The 23,688-nt window shown below is 38.0% G+C and overlaps 1 protein-coding gene across 12 annotated transcripts in view; it reads left to right on the top strand.

Moving 5' to 3' along the window:
- Positions 1-23,688, top strand: part of B3GALT1 (beta-1,3-galactosyltransferase 1) — a 201,261-nt gene that overhangs the window by 78,702 nt on the left and 98,871 nt on the right. For 11 of the 12 annotated variants that reach the window (XM_068948702.1, XM_068948693.1, XM_068948701.1 and 8 more), the window contains exon 2: positions 10,996-11,135. The gene's annotated coding sequence lies outside the window, so the exon portion shown is untranslated. Of the gene's footprint in view, positions 1-4,667; positions 4,805-10,995; positions 11,136-23,688 lie in introns of all 12 variants that reach the window. The other variant, XM_068948694.1, reaches the window with a different exon arrangement.

The raw sequence follows: 23,688 nt of genomic DNA, 5'->3' as shown, positions 1-23,688 counted from the left end.
GAAATATCATCTCAGCAATTTTCTAGTTACATATAAACAGTTTATAAACTGCTTATATTTATTTTGCACCATAACATTTTCTCAGGGATGTCTTAATGTATTTCCAGTTAATAATATTTCTACTTAATAATAAGATGACTTAGGTCATCTTAGACCTAAGGAAAACTTAGGGCAATAAGACATACTAATAAGCAGAGCTGTATGTGCCCTTTCTTAAAGGACACTTAGCATTTTTGTGTTAATATTCATACACTTTTGAATTCTCCGTTAGTTTATCATCTTTAAAAAGTTAAAAAGAGAGCTAGCACTTATGACATTACACTTAGAGTATGCAGTGCTGTAAAAATCAGCTGTTCCACTTTTCTTACACAAGTATTAAAGTTTTTATAAGAGCATTTGAGAAGACAGAAAGCAGGCTGTACAGTGCACATAGAGCAGAACTGGCCATTGCAAATTCCCTTGTCCTTTGAGAAATCATTCTAACCCCAGTTATTAAAACTATGCTTGAAATATTATATTGAAAAGCTGAAGACCGAAGTCTGTGTCCCTGAACTAAATGAAAGGAAGGGTAGATAGATCAGCTATCTCCAATTTTGCTGTGGCTGTAGGGCTGCATCCCTTTTAGATAGTCCTGGAAATGAACCTGCAAAACTCTGTTTTTCCCCCCAAATATGCACTATTAGAAAGCCAATATGTAGTAGTTGATGATATGATAGTTCTTCCACCTTTAGTGTAATTGTTCTCCCAAATTCTTTCATGGGCTTACACCTTTCAAACGCCATCTAATCCTGAGGCGTTTTCGGGAGCGTCTCACAGAACTACCATAGTAAGTGACTGTTTCATTCTAGACAAGAGTATTCAGTGATACCTTCTCCTTACTTTACTGGACTGCCCAAACAGTTGCTTCAGAAAATTATCAGCTGATAAAATAGATTCTGAGTGGGAAAATGCCTGACTGAATTTTAACAGCCTCTGTTCATTGCCAGTGGAAAAACCTATAGCATGTCACGCAACAGTAATGGACACTGGACCTAGAGGGAGAGTAAAAATACAAAGAATTAACTCATCTGGGTCTGGGCAAGGGCAGAGACTGAAGGGGTTTTTACATGAATTCTAGTATACACATTCCATATGGCAAGTATAATGGAAAACAGAGGAAAAATAAAATTAGTCTGTGTAAGTTATTCTAAATAAAGCGCTGCTTTACCTAATAGTTAAAGACACTGCTAAAAAATAATAGTTAACCAGTGCAGTGTGGTGAGAGCAATATAAAGTAGGTTAATCGTCTTAAGCTCCTACAAACCATGTTACCCTCCTCAGTCCTGTCCCTAAGGTACAAACATCATTTGAATTTCAAAAAAGAGCTTAACAGAACGTAGTTCTTTCTTTTCTGTTTAATAAGGATTTGGACCGTAAAGAAATCAACTTAAACTTTTCTGAAGTTCTGCGCAATTATCCAGTAAAAAATAGAAATAGATATCTACTATGAACTGCCAACACAAACACTTGCAATTTTCTGAAGTCAGTTTTAGTACGTAATATAGGCAAAGGCTATGCAATCCAGTGCCAGCTGTGTAATACCGTAAGGCTAGGTTCAAATAACTACATTACATTGCAATTGGAGAGGTCCAGAGAACACATTTCTTTCCTACCCTAGTCCAAGAAAAGAGGATCCCAGTTTATGAAGCGTGAGTGGAGTTGATTGTTCAGTGAGATAGCATATTATCATCCAAGGCTGGCTGTAGGTCAGACAAACGAACGGAGCTAAAATTATACTGCAGTTAGTGATACAATTGTATCAGTTGTGTCATTCATAAAAATATATACATAGAATGTCACTTTTAAAAATAGATTCTTTAATCAGGGGAACACTTTCATACGTTTCCCTATCCAAGGAAATGAAGGCAGAGCAGAGAGGGAGAACATCCTGAATCTGACTAATGATCCAAATTATTAATACCTTAGGGTATATCACCAAAGTACTGTGATTTATGCCACCACGGACCCCACAAGAAATCGCCTCTTGTCATTGACTGTAGGTGTTTTGTTACAGTCCTGGAGCAGAACACTAAAGAACATCATGGTTTTTAAGGCAAGAATGCTCAAAAGGGACAGGTCAGACATCTCTCATTTTTACTTATATGTAACAGTGTGCAAGGAATTTATGAATACTGGCCAAAGATTCACATCTTGATTCTTTTTCAACTTTAATTTCCACAAGGACTTTTGGTTACTCTTGAGTTGATGCATAACCCTTGGCAAGCCTTTCCATGTATTTCTAAAGGTGTGTTAACCAAGAAAGATAAAACAGCCTTTTGCAGAACATCCTTTAAAGGTCTTCCAGATATAGTCCATCATTATATTTGCTGATCTGGACAAACTCCATTAGTTTTGCTCTTTCGTCATTTTTTGTTACCTAGAAGTTTGTATCTAAACACAGTAATTACGCTCCCAACGTTCTCCTTTCCTCTATTTACACATTCCTGACTGCTTGTTCCAGCCAGGCGTGACATGTGTTTGAACGGCAAGTGACACTGTCCTTAGAGACTGAGGTGAATCCAGATCCTTTCCTACTTACCTGCAGAATTCTCTTGGTTTCTAACACAGAGCCGCCAGACACTGCCCTCCTGTCCATCTAACCTCAAAACCTAAATCAGGTGCTGTGACTACTTCCTGCTAGCTCCAGAGAAGGCAATGGCAAAGCTCCTACAAAGTTCTGAATCTTTCGTCCCAGATATCAAGTAATTTGACATTCTCGTGCAGTTAGACAGTGTCTGCTAAGTTATCCCTGACAAAGCCTTTATGCTATGCTGTTACGTGTATGTGCTCCCCGTTCCATAGCGATGTAAATCCATACTGTATCAGTGAAGTCAATGCAGCTAATTTATACTATCTGGGCATCTGACACAGTAGTAGCTACAAAAGCACTCCTCGGTGTAATGTTCATAGAGATGAAAAGCCAACATAAAAGACAAAAAAAAGAATAATACTAGTAACCACATTTAGAAAAGCAGCATTTGCTCTCATGGTTTTTCTTTTTCACTTATCTTCTAGATTTTAATAATTCCAAAACTCATTTTTTCCTCTCAGCATTGTTACTAATACGCATTACTGTAGAACCGAAAAGCTGAAGTTTAGTGAGCAGTAGACTACATTAAATCTAATTGATCTGAGGCAGGTGTCAGGGAAATTCATACTATTGAGGACAGTGCCTCTTCTTACAGAGACCTTAAAATGAACTGTTGCATTGTATTTGTAGGATGGGTGAATGTTCTTTCTCAACCCCCCGCCAAAAAAACTTTCCTTACTTTTAAAAATCTAATTTGTGCATTGCTGAGAACGTAGTACCTTTGAAAAAGAGCCTATTTATCCAAAGAAAACACATTGTTATAGTTGTTCTTAAGTCCAAGCTGGCTGATTTTGCCTAATTTTCAAGACAAAAAAATTACTGTGTTCTTGTAAATTTTGTGCTAATAAAAAGAAACTGAACTCACATAACTGAAGATTAAAATCCTTGAGCCAAAATGTTTGTCCTTTGACTTCTCTTCCTCCAGATCAAACAGCTCAACAAAAATGAAAAAAGCTGATTACAAAAAGGTGATGTTATATGATTTTGTACCTGAGTTTTGGGATAAACATAGAACTGGCTAGGGAAGGCCACAAGTTCTCCTGGGAAGACTTGTAAAAAACTTTGACTTTTATCCTAATACTATTCTTCTAAGAAATGTTTTGATTAACTAAAATGAAATCTTAGCAAAAATGAACAAACATTTTCTACTGAACTTCAGCTTTAGTTTAAAAGCACATTTACCTATAAGGCACTCAGGACTTCAGATTTGGTACGTTGGACAGATATGTGTCTATGACACATGTAACTTGGAATTCACAATATTCTCCATATCTAGATTAATATTTCCATCATTTTCTATGACAATGCCAGCCCCAGACTGACAATGTTACCTCACTGATTAACCCTGCACTTGTTGCTGCTTGGTTCCACACATTATCTTTAGAAATCAAAAGGTATCCATATTTATAATGTTTTTTTAAGATACCTCCACAGCTAATTCTTCTCACACCAGTAATATAAAACACATTAATTCTTTTTTCCCTTTGTAAAAGGAAATATGTGAATGTCACATGCTCTCAAGAGCCCAAATTGAGTTCCTCTGGCTGATTTTGTGCTTTCTTCAAATTGTATTTTTCTAAACAATGGAGGGTGGGAAATTGAACAAGCTGGTTTGGATTTTATGAAGAAAATCCAAAAGCCCAGATTCTCAGCACACAGATGAGAATGAAATGCTTATGTAACATTTCTAAAAGTAATACCAGAAACCCGCATTTCTTTCTAGAAACTGAGTGATCTGGGAGCCGATACAAATTTTATAAGAGTAATATGTTAAGGTAGATTCATGTTTATGTGTTGTCATTGAAAAGCTTTATAAAGATCAGGTTGGAAAAAGCTAATTTTTGGTAAAACAAGGTGAAATTCTAACAGCTGACCAGAAAATAAGCACAATTTAATTTCTGTGTCCTGATTTGGTTACTTGCTTACATTGCAACTTTCTCAGTATTCCTTACAATAGTTAAGAACTATACAGTCTGGAATGTACTTATCATCATCATAAAAAGTAAGAAAGTCTCTCTGTCTCCATTTTATAGGTAAGGGAGGGGACTAGAAGCCCTGCAAGGAACCTGAGTTTCCCTGAGAGTCCCACTCCCTGGCCTAAGTCTGCCTAAATCCAGACCTAATGGCTAGCCATGTCTGTTACTGTGAGAAAACAAACTCATTCTGAAAATACAGGTACCTGTTTATTTGGTGCTATTAGGCGACAAGAAAATGTTATGTTTGCGCTAATGATTTGCACAGTTACTGGTTATTTCCAAACAGGGTGGATTTTTTTGAATTAAAATTCCAAGTGACCTGAACGAACGTCTGCATTTTTAAAATGGATTCTATTAAAAAAAAAAAAACTCGATGAGAGTAGTCAGTCATATGTGTCAGTTGTGATCTCAAGGATTTCTAGAGACGGTAGTCTCACAAATAAATTACCTGGGACATGACTTGATTTTGAAATTAACCTGCTCGCAGCCTCTTGGTCTTCCGGAATAGGGTTTGGTGGTCTCTGAAGTGTACCTGAAGGCGTACTTTGAGTTATTCTTGCCTCTTCTGCCATTGCATCGATTTGCTCTTTCCTCTCCTGCACCTTCATCAAGCTATACACATTTGCTATTGCTCACAATAAAGATTAGGAGCACTTAATAGGACAAGTTTTATGGCTGAGAAGGGGCCAGAAGAGGTGTCTTGCCAGATAAGCCAGCGCCTCTGTCGGGGCTGGCCGAATGCGAGAGAGTGAAGAAGTCAAAGTGCGTGAGGCTGCTCACGTCCTGCACTTCCGAATCTCCCAAACCAGGTATCCCAAAGAGAAAAGGTCAGTTTTGAGTGCTTTTCTAGCTTGTCAGTTTGGTCAGCAGGTGACTTTAATCATCCTGATAACTTGCTTTTGAACTCCTCTCTTTGCTGTGCTGCGCACAAGAGGAGCAGGCGGAGAGATGAAACACAGCACGCCCCTCTCTTTCCGTCCCACGCCCAGAGCGCTCTCGGCGCGCGCCTTCGCCGTTTCTCCTCCTGGAGCTCTCACAGTGGCCGTCACATGATACCTCAGTCTGTGCAGCACACCTCAAAATGGGGTTACTCTAGTGTAACCACGGAGAGGAGAGTCTTTGGAGAAGGGGCATAAAATCAGGGAGAGAAATTGATAATGCATGCCCAATAAACTTCTTATTTTAAATGAGAATCCATAGCTTATACTTCTTTATACATAGTCCACTCAGCCTTCAGCACCAGAGGCTTCTGAGATTTGTGCTGCAAAGATTCATGGATGTGTGAATATCTGAGCCATTTATTATTTTATCTGAATGGGTTTGTTCTATTTTAATCATAATATAACTGGCTTTCAAATTAAGATATATGTCTTCAGAAAGGGCAGTAAGGGCGGGGGGGAAGGTATTAAATAAGATCATATCAAATGAATGGAAAAAGAAATAAAAAATTACCATATAGAATAGCACAGCTCTACAGGGAAAGAAATACCACAAAAGTATTTAAGGCATAGAGGCAAACTATTTGGATTTCCTACCAATAACAAACTAAATTAGTAATAGATACTGATATTGCTAAAGTACTTGGTAATAAGTAATATAAAAGACATTGCAAGATGCAAAGGAATTAAGAAAGGACTTTTTTAATTTTTTAAGGATAAGCTAATATAATGAGTTAAAAATTAAGACGCTATTTATTTAAATATCAGACAATACGTGCCAAATAGTTTTGTGGCTACCAGTTTAACTGATGTACATAGAAACAATACTCATGGCAAAAGAAAATTTAGCCTGTTGCACTGCACAGTGATGATCAGTTTTCACATCAAACTATGGTATTTCTGGAGCACAGATTAGCATTGCAGCAGAATCCCCAATGCTACAGTGGTGACAAGGGGCAGGGAATCAGTCTCCCTTTCCATACAAAAGGTTGCGAAAGGAATAAGCAAAACATGGAAAGCTTAAGCATATTTAATAGTTCAGCTGAGTTAGCGGTTCAAAGTGCTAAAAATACGTAACTTCTTTTTCAATAGATAAAGCATCAGATGTTACTCATTCTTTCCTGTGGAAATTGGAGACCAGTTGGTTCGATGCCAGTTACTGAAAAAATAATTCTGTGAAAGTTAACCTATCCACTGGAAAAGCATAGTTCAATTAAGAATAGTCTGCCTGGATTAGTCAGAGGTGGTCATACTCTCCTGACGGGCAGAAGTAGGGTGAAGAAGTTATTGCCAGGACTGACGAGAGAGATGCAGTAGATTTATGATCCCATGATTTGACAATGCCCTGCCATGAGAAATTAATATCTATAGCACAATGTTCAGACATAGGGGGTAAATGAGAGCGCTAGTAAAAATGTGCTATGAAGAGGCGGAGAAAAACGCATTCGAAAGCTTGGTTGCTGAAGCTGTTGTGGAAGGAATGATGTAGGTCTAAATCCGACTTCTAGGACATTCATACTCTTTGGTTTGGGACAAGGGAATTGAATTTTTCCTTTTAAATTGCAACTGGATTTCAAAGCGTTCCAATTATCTAGATGAACTAGTAGAGGACAATCAAGGTTTAGCCTATACAAAAGTAAACCCAGAAAAAGCATAGCATAAATACACCTTGCCTAGTACTGCCATCCAGAAACGAGAGAAGGACGTCAGGGGAAGCCTCAAGGCTCACGGAGCGCTGCCCTTCTGTGCATTGCTAACGGGGAGAAGGTAGCACCTCGTCTTAGCAAAGCTATGAAATGCAATGCAAACAGGGACTTGTTTCTGTTAGTAAGATACTGAATAGGCCCCAGCTGGACATCCACTTATCATAGGAGACTAACGTTGCTTTGCCCCTTGCCAAAATCTGAGCTCTTTACCAAGTCTTTGTTTGGACGAAGGCAGCTGTAAATTAAGAGGTATATACCTGTATTCAGCAGGCTATGGCATGCATGCCTGGAAGACTTAGCAGTGTGAACATATTTTTAGTAAATTCTATCAGCATTTCCTATGGAACAAAATATGAATTTTAAGCTACTCAGTATAACTTAAAAGAGAAGAACAGACCTAGGATAGACTCTTAAGAGCTTTCAATTCCACAAAGAAGTTGTCATCTTCCACAGAGTACAGCCAGCTTTCCGTGCAATTGGAAAGGAGTTCTGTCAGATCCACCTTACAAGTTCTTTTAAGACTTTCCTGTAATTGTACTTGTTATCGCTGAAGTATTTAAGAACATTTAATTTTTTATTTTTTTCCAGGATGAGATTTTAGATAACACAAAGAAGTAATCAGAATTAGTGTACGGGTCAGTACCCTGAATTCTGTAGTTTGTCTCTGAAGAAGGAAGATTTCCAGATGGTAAAGAAAGTGATCTGACGTATTAGAAAGGAAGAGTTGTAGGAGCTAAAGGAACTACGGCAGAGGGAGTGACACCCCTATCTGAATATTTTTGAGCAATGGGAAAGGCATAGTTCAGGTATGGGCAGACACTCCAGCTCATTATCATTTTAACCAAGCCATTTTTACATTAAGGTCTTAAAACAGAACCGAAGTTACCATGGAAACTGATTGCAGCAGAGACTGTTGCTGTAAATTCTTTTCTAGACAAGGATAACAGGATTGACAGGTGGGCTGTAAAAGGAGGATGAGTGCAATTTTGAGGTAGGCATGATGGCTGTTTCCTCTTCCTAGAAGTGTCTTTTATAGCTCTGCTTTATCTCCGCTATTTTCAACAGAGATATATTGACCATAATTTAAAAGGAGCTCCCACCCAAATGAACCTTTTATTCTGTCATAAACCTGCTTGCAAGGGGATGTGTGTGCTCTGGAGGAAAGAAGCGAAGGGCAGGGTACTCTGCTTATTTTCCCCAATTATTATGTCTTCCCTGAATCATCAGGGAGGAAGAGTCATCACTCAGGAAACACATTTGCATAAAGTGCCCTTCGCTGCCAGTGTTTAGATTTTTGCTTCTGAAATATGTTCTAGGTACGGTCCTCAGATGGCACAGTGGTCTCCTTGTGCAACACGGAGGAAGGTCAGGAGGGATCGAGTATTTTTAGTGGAGAAGCATCCCTTTCCCCGTTCTCAAAATTTTTTGAAAATATACATATTTGCTGCAATCTGATTCAAAGACAAAGTAGATTTTGCTCTGTAAATCTTCATTCGTCTACTATAAGGGATGGCGGTAAGAATAACAGTGATGAGAGTACACAGCCTCCAAAATTTGGTGCTGGAGTTTTAAAAAGGGAGCTTGGCAGAGAAAGAACAGCAGCAGAGCGTATACCTTTTCCACTTGGAATAGTTAACTGTCAGCACTAGAAAACAGTTCAGCACATGAATATGCAGATATCTTTTTAAATCTGTGCAGGATATTTCTACCTGCTGTGCTTAATTTCAGAATCTTGTGTTATCATTAGAGAAAGTAGTTCTCTCTTCCAATGCAATTTGCCTCCAAAAGGAAGGAAGGAAGGGAAAAGGGGGAGAAGGGGGAAATTCTTACTTGATCTTGTACTGGCAACTTTCTAGCCTTAAGTTTCTGCTTCTTAATTTTGGTTCCCAGCTGGAGCTGCATTTGTACATGTCTTCCTGACAGGAACCATAAAGCAGTTTTCCTCAAGATTTTAAGAGGTTTGCTGTCACCAGTAGTCACTCTTGGTCCCACTTCATTAGAATCACAATACCCAGCCACCTTTTCCAGCAAGTTTGCCTTAGAGCTACCTAAAAGTGATGGCAACGGGTAGCTGTTGTCAACAGTAAACATACTTCTCACCTGCAGCCTCTGCCTTCCTAGGTGCCAGCGGGGTGGGGACGCGATGGGGGGGGCTTCTGCCATCTGAGCACAATTTCCAGGTAAATGATCAACTATTTTGATTTAGTATTCTCTCGAGGGGAAGCTGGACACCTTAATGAAACGTGTTGTGCTCTAAGGAAATGCCTATTACATGTTAAAGTCTATTAAGACGTGATGAGTCGCAAAGCGATGCACAAGCTAACTGTTCCTTGTCAGAAGTGATGTCTGTGTTTATTACGTGTTAGGCTTTCTGGCAGTGAGACAAAAGGAGCAAAACAATTACTGGTGCAAATGTTGTACCTTTTAAGCTACGCAGGTTCATCTTTGATTCAGGGTTTTATTCACCGTATTATATTTGTGCGTCTCCAAGGCACAGAAGGCTGCCAGTACAGGCTCTGTGGCAGGCGGCCTTGTGCAGAGGCTTGTGAAGCCCTCGAGGTGGAACGGGGAATGCATTAAAGAGCAGACCCAGTTTTGTCACTTAAAGGAAGCTATTTTAAGTATTTCTGTGCTTTTTTGTCGTGGTACTTACATAAATCCTACTTGAAAAAGGCCAGTAAATACCGCCTTTGTCCTTCTGAAAGAAATAATTTCCCTGTGAATACAGAAATTGTTTTAAAGATATTCTTTTAACTTTAGAAAAGATGTCCTAGGAGTCTGCAGCTCAATTCAATTAACATTCCTTGGTACCTTTCATATGTTCCCAAATTTTAGTTTTTATTAAACATCTCAGGGGAGTTAATTATTTTTCATACCTGCTTGTATGACAAAAATATGTCATCTCCAATAATTGTGATCAAATTCCCTATATAGGTGTTTATAACTATCTTGGATTTAATTAAGGACGTCCGAGGATCAGAAATGAGATTGCTGAGAGCAGCCAAGGGGGTCAGTTAATAAAATAGAACAATACAATTTTAATTTACCAACTCATGCCTAAAGGCCTTGTTCTCCATTCAAAAGCAAAGGTGGGGAAAGCAGGCCCAAGGGATGAAAGGATTGTTAGGAGTTGGTGAAAAGCCAGAAAAAAACTTCTTTTTCTGGCAAAAAAACAGAGAGTATGATAAAACAGAAAGGGAAGCAGACCAAACCCGCTAATCTTGCAGTTTACAGCATGGGGATAATTCCTGCAAGCCTCAGCACAATTCCATGAAAATCTCTGAGCCCTGCAGAGGTGTCCATCCATGATGTAAACTTCAAGATTAGGCCTAAAAGTAAACAGGTCAGCGCTGCAGCTTAGCCAGGCTTTGGCCCTTCTAAATATGACTGGTCACGCTGAAGGTGTTGCTCGGGCTTCAAGAGAACAACTTCCCAAACGCTAGTAGTTTCTGTTTTTCATAAGCCTACGCTTTTTGTTTGGTAAACACTTCCGTTATTCCTATGTCTCCTTGTTGCCACGTTTTTTCAAAAAAGGAAATTACATATACGGACTGAGTGCAAATCCATGCTGTGAGTGGATTTAAGTGGCTAGCAATATGGCACGACTTACATGCACAAGTTTGTTACTGCATCAAAACTTGACCCCAAACCTCTCGTTTTATCTTGGTGTTCATTCAAGACAGAAGAGTAATAAAAATAAGGCTGTCATCTACCTACATATAATCTAGGCATATTTGTCAATGCAGGCTCATCAATATACAATCTGCGCTGGTTTAATACGTGACAAGGAGGCAAGCCAGCAGTGGAGAACAGCAATGGATATGATGCATTTAAGCAAGCAAGAGAAATTAAGGACGAAAAGGCGGAAGAGTTTCTGAAAAATCAGGTAAGGAGTTTGGGTGGTTCTCTACAAATGTGTAAACTGTGCAAAGAATTATATGAAAGAGTATGCTTATCTTGCCATTTCTAGTACTTCGGAGAATTACTGCTATGTGTGTTTCTATATAATGTATATACACCCACACATACATATATACACACAAATATATACACCACACACACACACTATTTACACCCACTTGCACAATGCTTTTCCTTTTTGACCAATATTGACATTACCTTCAGTACAAACACTTACTGTAACAGCATTTGACATAACTCTCTTTTTTCAATAAAACCCACTTTATTTTATGTTTAAATAAAGCACTGCTATTGTTTGATACAGAAAACCAAACAAGTGTATTTTTACAAAGGAGTAAAAGAGCTTTGCCCACATGTTACTATTCTGTCTCAATAAATCAGTTCAAAGTTCTCCCGTCTTTTATTATCCTATCCTCATACCTAGCTCTCTTGGCATCGCGTTTGCTTTAGAAAAGCAACAGCAGCATGACCTGCCTCACCCTTCTTATACACTGATGACCAGCGGAGAGTTCATTTAGAGCTAGAGCACACTTCTGGCACATAAGCCTTAGTCAAGGAGAGTAAAAATATACTTGCCAAGGAGCAGAGCTGGCAGAACAAGGAGCAACAATTCATCTTTTGCTCCCCTGCTGCTATATTTTGGAGAAAAGTTACTTTACCACTTGTTGTGACACAGTGGGAGCAGTAAAAGTGATGGAAACGGTACGTTCTCTACAGCCTACAACAATCTGGAAAGCTAAGCAAACTGCATGCTACACGATGCTTTTCACTTGTTTGTGACAGAAACACTCTCTTCATTTTTTAGATGTAGCTTAACTTTAGAATGGATTGAAATTAAAATTTTTGCCACAAGCGCAAAATGGAAAAAAAATTCACAACATTATATATCCATCATCTCTGCCTGCCTACGTTATCCTTACCTCTCTCTTTCCCTTACAAAACGAAAGCCAACATGAGATACTGATATTCCAAGAAGCATCAGCTACGAAGAAACGGATCTTTACAGGGTTTTACATTCCCCAGAGTTACAGCACCAGCTTTTCACTTCCACTTAGGCCACAAAATAGAATTCTTTGCAGAGTCTGGCCTTACAGGAGAAGCATGTTAATACTTCTACCAAATGTCTGTGTGTTACGCTTCTGTGTAACTTTTGTAGAGCTACATCTAATATTTCCAGACGGCATAGGCTGATTCCTATGGAATTTACTACTTAAATAAAACATTCGGTGAATTCCTAGGAACTCTACAGAAAAAATACCACCACCCTAAAATACTCAAATAAAAAACCAAAAAACTGTAGTCAAGCCTCCCAAACTACACAACATTCATTATTACTGTTACATCACAGCAATTACGTGTTGCACAGTTCATGATTATGCAAATACTGTATTCATGCAAACCTGCTGCACTTTTTGCCACTGAGTAAGATTACCACATATTGAGACATTCTCTCTCTTTGTATGCTGTTGATTTCTGCAAAATGAGGGCTGCTGTATTTTTATTTAAAAAAGCTCAGGGTATCAACAGGAATGCCTCTAATGGGAGAAGCAGCATAATACAGACAGCCAGAGTTTCTTTAGGAGATGCAATATTCATCAGTTACAAACTTGGGAATGTCATATTGTAAAAAGCCACATGACAAAAGATGCTGTGTGGTGTTACAGCTGATTCCGTTTGCCATATGGCACGCTATTATTTTGTATTACCTCGGGGAGTGTGCTAAAAGTGAAAAAGAACAGAACACACTCAAGGTATATAGACTAATAAGCAGAAATTGTATAGTTCTTGATTATAGCAATAAGGTCTGTAACCAAAATGGAAATGGAACTAAATATGAGAGCTGAATGTGTGCTATAATGTTCTCCAGCTACTGAACAGTAGTATACTCCTATCAGGAATATTTAAACAGGAAGAAATTGCCAGCTGCCATATGCAAAAGCTTGCAGACCACCTCAAAGAAGATTGACTCAAAAGTCAGCCAACGCTATGTGCATTGCTATACACGATACCATGATACTGGAGGAAACATTAAACCACTGATCTCCAAAAGGAGAATTCAGATGCACAGCTATAATAAAATCATCAAATGAATGATTAGAACAATGACTGGGGAAAAATTACTTGCTGAAAACAGTTACAGTAAAAAAATCCTAAATTAATCGTGGCAGTTATAAATCAAAACAAGTGAGCTTTTTCAAAGGGCTTAAAAACTCCCAAAACAAACCAGATCTCCAGACCTCAATTTCAGAACCACCTTCCTTCTATAATATATCAGAACTCACAAGCAAATTATTACTAATGTATCCGAAATTCATGCAAGACTTCATTGCAGTGACTTTCCTGAAAACGCGTTGTATTGCATCTGGCATTCTCTGCCTGCAACGCCAGTAAACTCACCGTCACCCCTCCCACCCTCCAGTGCCACCTTTGCAGCTGTACGCAGACTCTGAAGCAAGCTCCAGCCAAGGTCATAGCGCTCCCTGAGAGCTACTACTAAGTCATGACTTAAAATTTAAGTGACAGGTTTTGGGATACCAAATATCAGAAATTTACAGGTTTGCTGTTTTTTGGAATAGTTTGGCTCTAAACACTGTAGTCCATTAGATGAGGCACTGCAAGCTCTCTTACAGGAGCAGGATATTATAAAATTATCTGTGCTAATTGTGGAATACTTCAGATGACATCTTTAAAGATATGACCTATTCAAGTGTTCAGTTTGAGCAGCCAGAAAAGGGGAAGATGGTTCCTTTTAGCCAGACATTTAGCAGGAATAAATCAGAGAATCTCTAGTAATGTTCAATATTTCCTATTATGTATTCTGAATTTCTACTTTCTGTTAGCTTTTACCAGCTATTAGGAAGATACATATTTTTTTTTTTTTTAGAAAGTCATCTAAGAGACTCAATGTCACTTAAAGATAAGCAAGCCTCCCAGGTAGATGAATAGCTGGTCATGGCTGCGTGGCCCTCGGAAGCCTTGCTGTCCTTACACTGACTTCCAAACGCCCCTGGGCACCGTCTGCCAACCTCAGGGCGTTCCACTGCTCGGAGGGACGGGAGTGGGGATCCCAGCCGAGTGCTGGCAGGAGGGGCTGAACTCCATTGCCGTGCAAATGAAGTTTATGCATTTCCATATCTCAGCTAACGTTAACACCAACTCATGACACGTTCTGCACTGTATTAACAGCAGCTAAGAAACTTTCACACTTATCAGTCCTAACGTCACTCTTGCTTAGTCCACACAAGATCCTCTGTTCCAGCTATCAAAACAGGTTGCTGTAAAAAAGACTAGTGTCAGTAACTGAGGGTTATTTTTTAGTGAGAGATTAAAAAAAAAACAAGTGTGTTGATGGATGGAAGGAAGGAAGGAAGGAAGGGAGGGAGGAAGGAGAAAAGCTTGTTCACACTGTCACACTCGAGGAAGTTCTCCCCCTTGAAGTTAGCAGGAATCTTGAATGTGCGTTACCTGACCATTCAAGTTGAAAGAATGTAGCTTGTTAGCACACGTGCTGTCTTAGCAACCACTTGTCTATTACCCTTTTCATTAAGGGAAAGCTACATAATACTACAGCAGGAGAGTAATATTTGTAAAGATTCTAGATTTGTTTCCCTAGAAAAATGTATTCAATTCCAGACTAACGTAACTGTGTTTGACAGAACGAGTATTTATTGTACCCTAATAAACTGTGAATTTGCATCTACATTTTAAATATTTTATGATTGCTGTTGTTCTGATAAACACCGTTACCTTGACAACAAGCATAAATGAATGTTTTATTGCATAAAGAATTTTCTTTGTAGTAATGAAAAAATAACTTGTTTGAAATATTTAATATTTTCTTCTGAAAAGACAAAAAATGTTTAAATATGTATCAGAAATTGAGTGTAAATATGAATTCTTATTTAGGTAATATGTCAATCTAAAAATCTCATCATAACATAGTAATTACTATTACTATTATTTTTAATAAGTTAACTCACTGTTAAGTTTCACATTGAACAACCCAGCAAAACAAAAAAAAATAAGAAATGGAAGAGGTTTTGAGTTTAGGTCAAGGCAAGAAGCATTCTCCAATGAAGTTTTCTCATGACATTTGAAGCTTACCTGCTGCTCATTTAACTAGTTAATTTTTTATTAATTGATCATGACAGTTTTATAGCAATTACTGATCATATGAGATGTGTATGCTTTCAAAGTCTTCAGTTAGTTCAAGATAATGCAGAGGGGCCAAAAGCTTGCTATGCTTCACAGTAAAAACGTACACTTACGTTAGTAAGAAAAACACAAGTGAAGTATTTTTTATCTGACCACAGTTTTTAAATAGTCAAGGAATGGATGGGGACAATGTCTTAAGAGAGTTTCAGAGAGGACAGAATCTTTAAGACATGACTTATTCTAGTAGTACATTATGCATCAGAAAATCATAACTTCAGCTACGAACCCAGGTTTTGGTGAAGAGGCAGTATTTAACAATTTGGAACATTGGTCAGATAAACTGGAATAACAGAAATATTAGTTTGGTCATCTAACTTTTATTTCAAAAGGCACTAATATACTCTATTCTTTAAATACACCTTTAGTGAACTTGAAAAACATCCAGCTGCCATATGTTTTGGAGGTGCCTAAGGCCTAAGGAAATGCAGTTGCTGTGTCTATTTTAGGGTTTCTTGTGACACGTATTCAACTGTCAGTTCTCATATGCTCCTTCAAGAAAGATGCTCTGCTGCATGTTTGCAGTATGTAATGAGCAGATGTTATTACTACTCTGCTGATTCACGTTAGAGGACTCATGCCCTTGACGGAATATGAAAAGTGGATGAAACCATAACTGAACAGCACAGAATTGTAAAAAAATATTTAGAATTTCATTTTTTTGAAATGAGCTAATTCACAGCAGATTATAGATGTGTTTTCACACTGTTCTATTTTAAACTTAAGCCTTTTTATGCCATCAACAGCTGATAGGCTCTGATGGTAAATGCCTGGCTAAGTTTCACATCCTGAGTTGTTCACTCAGCATGATCTAGATTTGTTCTAGTCCAGAACAGATCTCAACATCATTTGAGAGTAAAGGACCGGGATACACCTTGCATGCTCCAACAGTGTTATTCACAGCATCAAGAATTTTCAGTGGCATACTAGGCAGATCCCATTCTAAAAGCACAGCCTTTTAAATGTGATGCCTGCATTGTACATTCAGCCAGTCAAATCACTACTAAAGGTAGTGAGCTTTTTTCTACCCTTCCATTCCCAAAGATGTGCATGTGTGTTTTGAATATTCTGTGTAAGTTCCTAAAAATATATACATATATTTGAAATAAGCAACAGAATTTGAACAGAAAACAACGTTAAAAGTTCAGAATGATGTAGTCCTTCTGAGTGAATTTTGCTTGAAATAACTTTTTCTGTGCTCAGATACCACAGTGAAGGCTCTCCCACCCTTATTTACATACTCCTCTCCGGGAACACTTCACCTCCTGCTTAAGCCTGCATGCTAAAAGTAACATTAAGTGCTTTTCTAGAACAGGCTAGTGAACTACATGCTCAGCTGAGTGTTGCAATTTCCAATTTTTAAAACCATATGTCTGCAATAATACCATACTATATTTTAACTTGTATGTAACTGTAAAAAAAAAAAACTTGCAAAGTTGTGTAAGTCTCTATCCAAACAAAGCAGGAGGGTTTTTTTTAATTGAAAAATACAACAAAACTGAAACTTATGTTTAGAATTAAAATAGTACTTCTGTAATTCCTTGATTAGCCCACCAGAGGACCATCTGATTTCTACAGAACGGATTAAAAAGTAAGAGATATAAATTCCTTTTTACTGTTTAGAACGTTATTGATTTTTTTGACATCACAGATGACAGTAAATGTGATTAATTGTTGCTCATAATTGGAGTTTCATTCCAGTGGTTATTGCTTGTCAGTATCAATTAATAGCTCCACAAAAACCTCATTCATTTCACAATATTAAAAAATGATGGCTTATGGGAACTATGCTAAACTAGCACTTTCAATGAGATTTTGAATTTTATAGTATATTGAATAACAGTTTATGGTTTGTAATAGTAGTGATGGTTTATTGTTGTATGGTTATCACTCTGAAGTACATATGTGTTTATCTGGAGGACTGCCATTGTTAAAGTCATATTAAAAACAGTCAACTGCACATTACTGTTTCTTTGGAAGTATGGAGATTTTTAGTATCTGTACAGATGATTTGGAATGTCCATTGCGTAGATTTTGTCCCAATATTTGATGAGTAAGACACTATAGTTAAAGGATGCAAAGAAGTTTTTAATTCCTCAGTATCAAAAACTAGCTGGTATGGCATGTGGGCCATGACAATCATGTCACAAGTGTGCTGCCTACAGTTGGACGGGGCTGTAGATACAAGACAGTAACTGTTGCCTGTCTCATCGGATCATTTCCAGAATTACAGGGAGAAGGGAGGGGAACTCTTCCATAACGTGAAGACTGTTAATTTTGGAGAGGCACTGAGAGGCATCCTAGTGCTGCCCATTTCTCCAGTAAATAACATCCTGCAGACAAAGAGAAAAGAAAAAGAATGGAAAAGGAGAAGGAATTGAGGGTTGGCAGAGAGGAGCACATAAGGGAGAAAGAGAAAAGGGTGGTTTAAGATAAAGTATATTGAAAACCTGCAGTCTGAACTGAAATAGGACAAAATATTGCATAGAGTTTAATGTGAGAGACAATAAAGTTGTTTTCTGTAACAATCTTAAACTCACTAGAGAAAATTTTAAGTTTCTTAACTGAGATATCAGGCACTGAAATCTAACATGCTTATGAGATAAATCTTTAAAATACTAGCATAGTAGTAACAATTCTGGCCCTTGGGAAGTCTGCCAGTGACACCTGCAGTGTCTGGTCCCGAATGTTAAATCGTCAGCTCAAGAAACAGTGGGAAAGGGAACAATGTGGAGAAAGAGCTTTAGAAAGTTAACTTCTTAACTAGCAAGGCACCTCCTGAGTTCAGTAGGCTTCATTATAGAGACTTCAACTACTGTTGACATCGTTATTTTTGATGCATTGTCAGAAAATATGATTTCTATGAGAATATTCTTAATGTCTGTTTTATTTTGTCTTCTGTTTGAACATGCTCTTAAAATTTACCAATATTTTCCAGTATTTTTCTAATTTCATCTTATTTATACAAATTATCCAAACAAATCCCCCAAATACAGAACATTGCAACAATTCAGTCTCGTAATACTCTTCCAGACAATGGATCTACCTTAGTGTGAAACAAGGTATAATGACAACCTGTCCCGTGAACCAGTGACTTGTTTTAGCAGACTAGGTTAAGCCAAAAATGTACGATAAAAATGGCTGGCAGGATTCTAAGGGAACTTCCAGTCAAAACTGCAGCCCATTGCATGCCCTCTTTAATATATTAATTTTCCATCCAACAATGATCCTCTTCAGGTCAATGCCAAACTCTGATTGAAGTCAATGAAAATAGGAGCAAGACATTTCTCATTGCTACTTGACTGAATTGTGCAAAGTTGCTAAAGCAGAAAATTACTCTTAGTGATTAGGGGACCCTCAAAAGATTTGCCTGTTCGCTCCACTGCAAAAATCATAATCCAGAAGTTTCGATGATTATCCAAAGATATGTAAACTTTTTTGAACAAGTTTAATCCTGGCCTCCAGACCATCTGTTTAGAAATATTTTTCTTACAGTTTCATGATACTGTTATTATTTATTTGGGATACAGTAGTAGCAAAAGGCCCTAATTAGTATTTGTTCTGCTGAGGCAGGTGCTATATAGTTCTTGCTGAAACTAAGTGCAGAATAAGATTGGAATAAATAGAAAAAATAACCAGTCTTGTAATTCCCAAAATAAATTTGGGCTAAGCTTACGTTAGGTCTTATTTTAAATCAATATTTTCTTGTAATTTCTTTCTAATTACAAATGTTTGTTTGGAAAATACAAAATGAAAAAAAATCCACAGTTTAATAAATTCACAAATATAAAAGTCATGATTAAAGAGAACAAAGTGTAAAGCATGTATGTCAGGAGTCTGATACAAAAGGACAACAGAGTTCAAAAAAGCAATTCAGTTCTTTTATACTTAAATCTAATCTAATAAACCTTTAATCTTTCTGTCACAGGACACAAATCCAGGCATTGCAGCTCCTGTAGATCCAGTTCTAATCTCTTATTCAGACAAATCAGCTGCGCTCCCCAGTAATGCTCAGGGATTTGATAATACCAACAAAAAAGAGTGCCATGATACATTTTCCATCTCCAGCACTAAATTTATTGGTTGGTGGCTTATTCATTCGAGGATTGACAAAGTTCTTTTGCAAGACAAAAGTGCAGATTTTCCTTTTTTATGTCCTGAATCCTTACATATTGAACAGAAATATTCCTTTTCCCCAAAGTCCACACATCTCATTCCTTCTGAGGTCTTTTTTTTTTTTTTAACAGCAACAATAAAAGTACATTATTCTGCCTAGTCTCTTGAGGCTACAGTGATACTCAGTCTTCCTTGTAAGAGAGACTTTGTACTTGCAGTCGTATTTCAGTTCAACTACAACATAACAAAATTAAGTATAATCCATACTAATCAATACAGATTCCTTTTTGCATATGTATGTAAAGGAAATGTGACTTGAAGTCAGCCAAAACAGTGGTTACTCAGCACCTGAAAAGACTAAGACTCTCCAGGCAAAGATCTCAAACTCTGTTAAATATAAATTAGGACACTAAGAAATGAGTGTATCTTCAGTTTCTGCAGCACGCTATTACCATTATGAGTATGTGTAGTATTTATCAGCTTTTTAATCAATTCAGACAAACATAAACATAACCAATTGCTCCAGGATAGCGCAGCATGACATATGGTTGCATCCTGCATGTCTCCTGTCCTTACACCTCTGTCAAAAGGTGGGTACAGCCCCAATCTTCAGGAATGTTTTGGGCTGTACACCACTTCCCTGAGTCGTTCCAATACTGTAGCATGTGAGGAAGCTGGCCTCCCAGCACGCACGTGCACACGCACACACACACACAGTTACATATACACACATTATATAGTCTCCTGGCTGCTGCATAAAAATCCAGGTGCCTTTATTAAACTGTTGTTCCTTTAATTTTATGCTTCTTCCAGCCATTCAGTGTATTTGAAAATGAACCCCAAGAGTAATGAGGGACTTGAAATAATTATCCTGGGTGAAATCCAGTACCTTGAAGTCAATTGACATTTTGCCATTGACTTAAATAAGGCCAGAATTTCTGCTGTGATCCTCAAACTTCCCCTTAAGAAGCTCAACAAATCTCATTTGAGAATTCCTTCTCAGCCCCTACTCATATGCATACTAAACCTACAATAATAATTTGACTAGATTTAGTATCATGGTTACATGCAGTGTCATTCTTGTTACATTTATTGCAATCATTTGCAGTTAAGGCACATCTGGTAGACAAGTCTATGCAGAGCATTCTTGAAATTTCACACAACTGCTCTTATTTTTCCTTAAAACTGCTTCACAGCTATGATCCCCACCTGAACTTCCCTTGATTTCCAAATAACAACCTCAGTTTACTTTCACAGTATCTGAGACAGTACAGTAATGGATATCAATGGTGTGGAAGATCCCTGTACAGCAGCGTGACTTGAAAGGCATCTCCTTAAAAGAGACATTATTACTATAGCTCGGAGCATTAGAAGAATACTTTTCATTATAAGTGAAATTTTTATATTGAAAATTCAGTTTCTTGTGCTCATTTAGAATCTGTATTTATGGGCTAAGTTTTATTCTGTCTAGCTGTTGACCCTAGCAGGGTTGTGCATGTAGGACTGTGATGTGTAACTGGGATCATATGTAGTCCTCCATATTTAATGGGGAATTTTTCACCAGGCTGTAATTATGGTATTTAGGAGACTGGAGTGGGGGGAGTGGGGATGGAATATTAGAAAACCTGTCTGTTAGCAAGTGATCGAAGTTGTCAGTTAGTTTTGGATGGTACTTACTTGATTAGGATTGTTTAGAGATACTCTGTCCTCACCCTCTATCTGCGTTACAGTTCTTGCGAGTGAAGTTACTTTTTCCTTGCCTTCTTTTTCTCAAAATGTTGGACACTCAGTAATTTCAAAAACTTAAGATTCTTTGAATGATGGAGTGCTCTCTTAATCACCTCAGATGTTTTGGATACATAATCCCCCTGTCCCGTGATGTACTGTGCCCAAGAAGACTATGTTTAACTTCAAGGATAAAGATCATCATTTACCTTTCCTCACAGCTGTGGCTTTTTAGAGTTTTGGAAGTTTCTGCTTACTTACTAATTACAGGTGAACGTTCTGTACTGGAGACTTTAACCTGATTAATAGGGGAAATAAAAAACTTTTTACTGCTGCCTGATAGTTACTACCACACTCAGTGACTTCATTCTTGAATCTCAGGAGAACAAGGACTGTTTTAGTGTATACTAATTTCTGTTAAAAAATTCTCCCTCTGGTACTCCTGCTTAACACACATAAATGCAAGTCACTTTGACAAGAGTTTGACTACAGTTTTCAGTAGAAGGCTCATCAGTATTTACTCTCATTTCACAGTAGCAGAGACCGTGCAGCTATGCTAAGAAGTTTTCTACAGGGGTCTATGTCTCAGCACCTCTATATTCACTTGGTTGTTATGCTTATCGAGTGCATGGATTTCAAGCATTTATCTTCTCTGACTTGTCCTTCTTGCCCTCTATAACTTACACTTAATAAGCAGGGAAAAGCTCCTCAGAGCTTTACTAGCAGGAGATAATTGTTCTGTACTCTCTGCAGTATCCTCCCCAGCACTGTAACATACATCAGTCAGTAATGGTTAATTACTTTGTGCACTTGCAGTTCAGTCTCCTGAGGAGTGAAATTAAATTTTGTGTTCTTAGCCTAGGAGAACATACACTCAAAACACGCACACAGACACTACTTTTTCCTGACCGCTAGTAGCAGCAGTTCCTTGTCCCCTGGGCCACGGAGTTGCAGGCCTGACTTGTATTCCGGGGGCACTCAACGTCTGCTGGTTACGTCGACGGCCAGAGCTATCTCTTTGCACCTAACACAGACGAGTATGTCCTTTCCTCTCAAAGGAAGGCTGGTGACCCACTGCTCTAACCCTGCGAGAGGCTCTACAAACTACTGCAACGAAACAATTTAGGAATGCAACAAATGACTCGTTCTGTCTGACCCTTCATGTTGCTCACATTTGTCTAAAACCAACAGTCCTGGCAGGAGACGGTTAACCAGACAGGAGCCCTGGCAGTGCAAGCAACCTAACGCTTGAATTCATTCGTCCTGGAAGCTCTAGGACCACTTTGTCATCCTTTGCCTGAACTTAACTGGGTAGCTAGGATTTAAACCTACAGACTGAAAGGAACAATTGTCTTTTGCCCAGTTTTACTGGAAATATTGCCGATTCCTATATGCATTGTGTAAACCATGCCCAGATATCTTGGAAAACAAATGGTAAACAGAGCTGTTTGGAAAGATGCCAGTGAAAAAGTTTTCTCATGAAGATCTGTTTTTGTAAACCTGAAGTATTTCCCTGTAGCTTTTTGGATGTGAAGAATTTTCACTGAATGGAAGTCAGATGCATAGGATCCCTCGTCTGGAGGCCTGATGGGTTGTCCCAGGAGATCCAGAAATTTCTCAAAATGTTTAGTTTGCAGGAAATTTAAATAAGATGTTCTTAGATAAACTGAATCAATTTATTGCAAAATGAAAATCTTCCTTTATTGTGCTTTTCAAGGAATATTTTTGTTTATTTTCATATCTCTTTCCCCAAATAACTGTAAGTTACTCTAACAGCTCTAAGTGCTACCTTTAAATTCGGGAAACTGATGACAGTCACTTAAAACCCTTACAGTAATGTAGAATTTAGTAGTAGTATCCCAAGAAGAGCTCTCGGGCAAATACAGTTATGTCAGTAAAAAGACAAAAAAAACAAACGAAACTCCCAGATCCCTTCTGATGCAGAATTAGTGAAACTTCAAGAAAAAAAAAATTGCCAGATTTTTTTTGTTTGCTTTGGAAAGGTTAGCTAGTACAACTATGCCAGCTATAAAACATTTCTGCTACGGGGCAGGCTTTATGTTTTGATTCCTACTGACTACCAATAACGATAAACTGCAGAATAAAACACTTTTTTCTCATGCTAGACAGGGAGCTTAATTACCATTAATTTAATTCTGAGAGCACCACTCACTTCATCTTCCTTACTTCACAGAAGAGCTTCTGCTGAGCCTTTTTGCCATCTTTTTTCTGCCTACAGGGCTCTTGACCTCCTCCCTCATTCCTTTTCTGTGCAAACAATTTGTATGAAATATTCATATTGTTTTAAGGGTTAAAAAAACAAAGAACTTGTTTCTAATTCATTTGGATTTGAATTTGATGAGGGCTCTTCCTCTTGAACTCGTAAGGAGACAAGCTAGCCCAAAATTTAATACTGTTATAAAAGAAACAAGCAAACAAACTGAACGACTCTAATAGAAGAGTTA

Source organism: Struthio camelus, chromosome 6 (assembly GCF_040807025.1).
Source record: "Struthio camelus isolate bStrCam1 chromosome 6, bStrCam1.hap1, whole genome shotgun sequence".
Lineage (NCBI taxonomy): Eukaryota > Metazoa > Chordata > Aves > Struthioniformes > Struthionidae > Struthio > Struthio camelus.
Note: the sequence above shows the minus strand (reverse complement) of the source record. Positions and strands in the feature narration are given on the sequence as shown.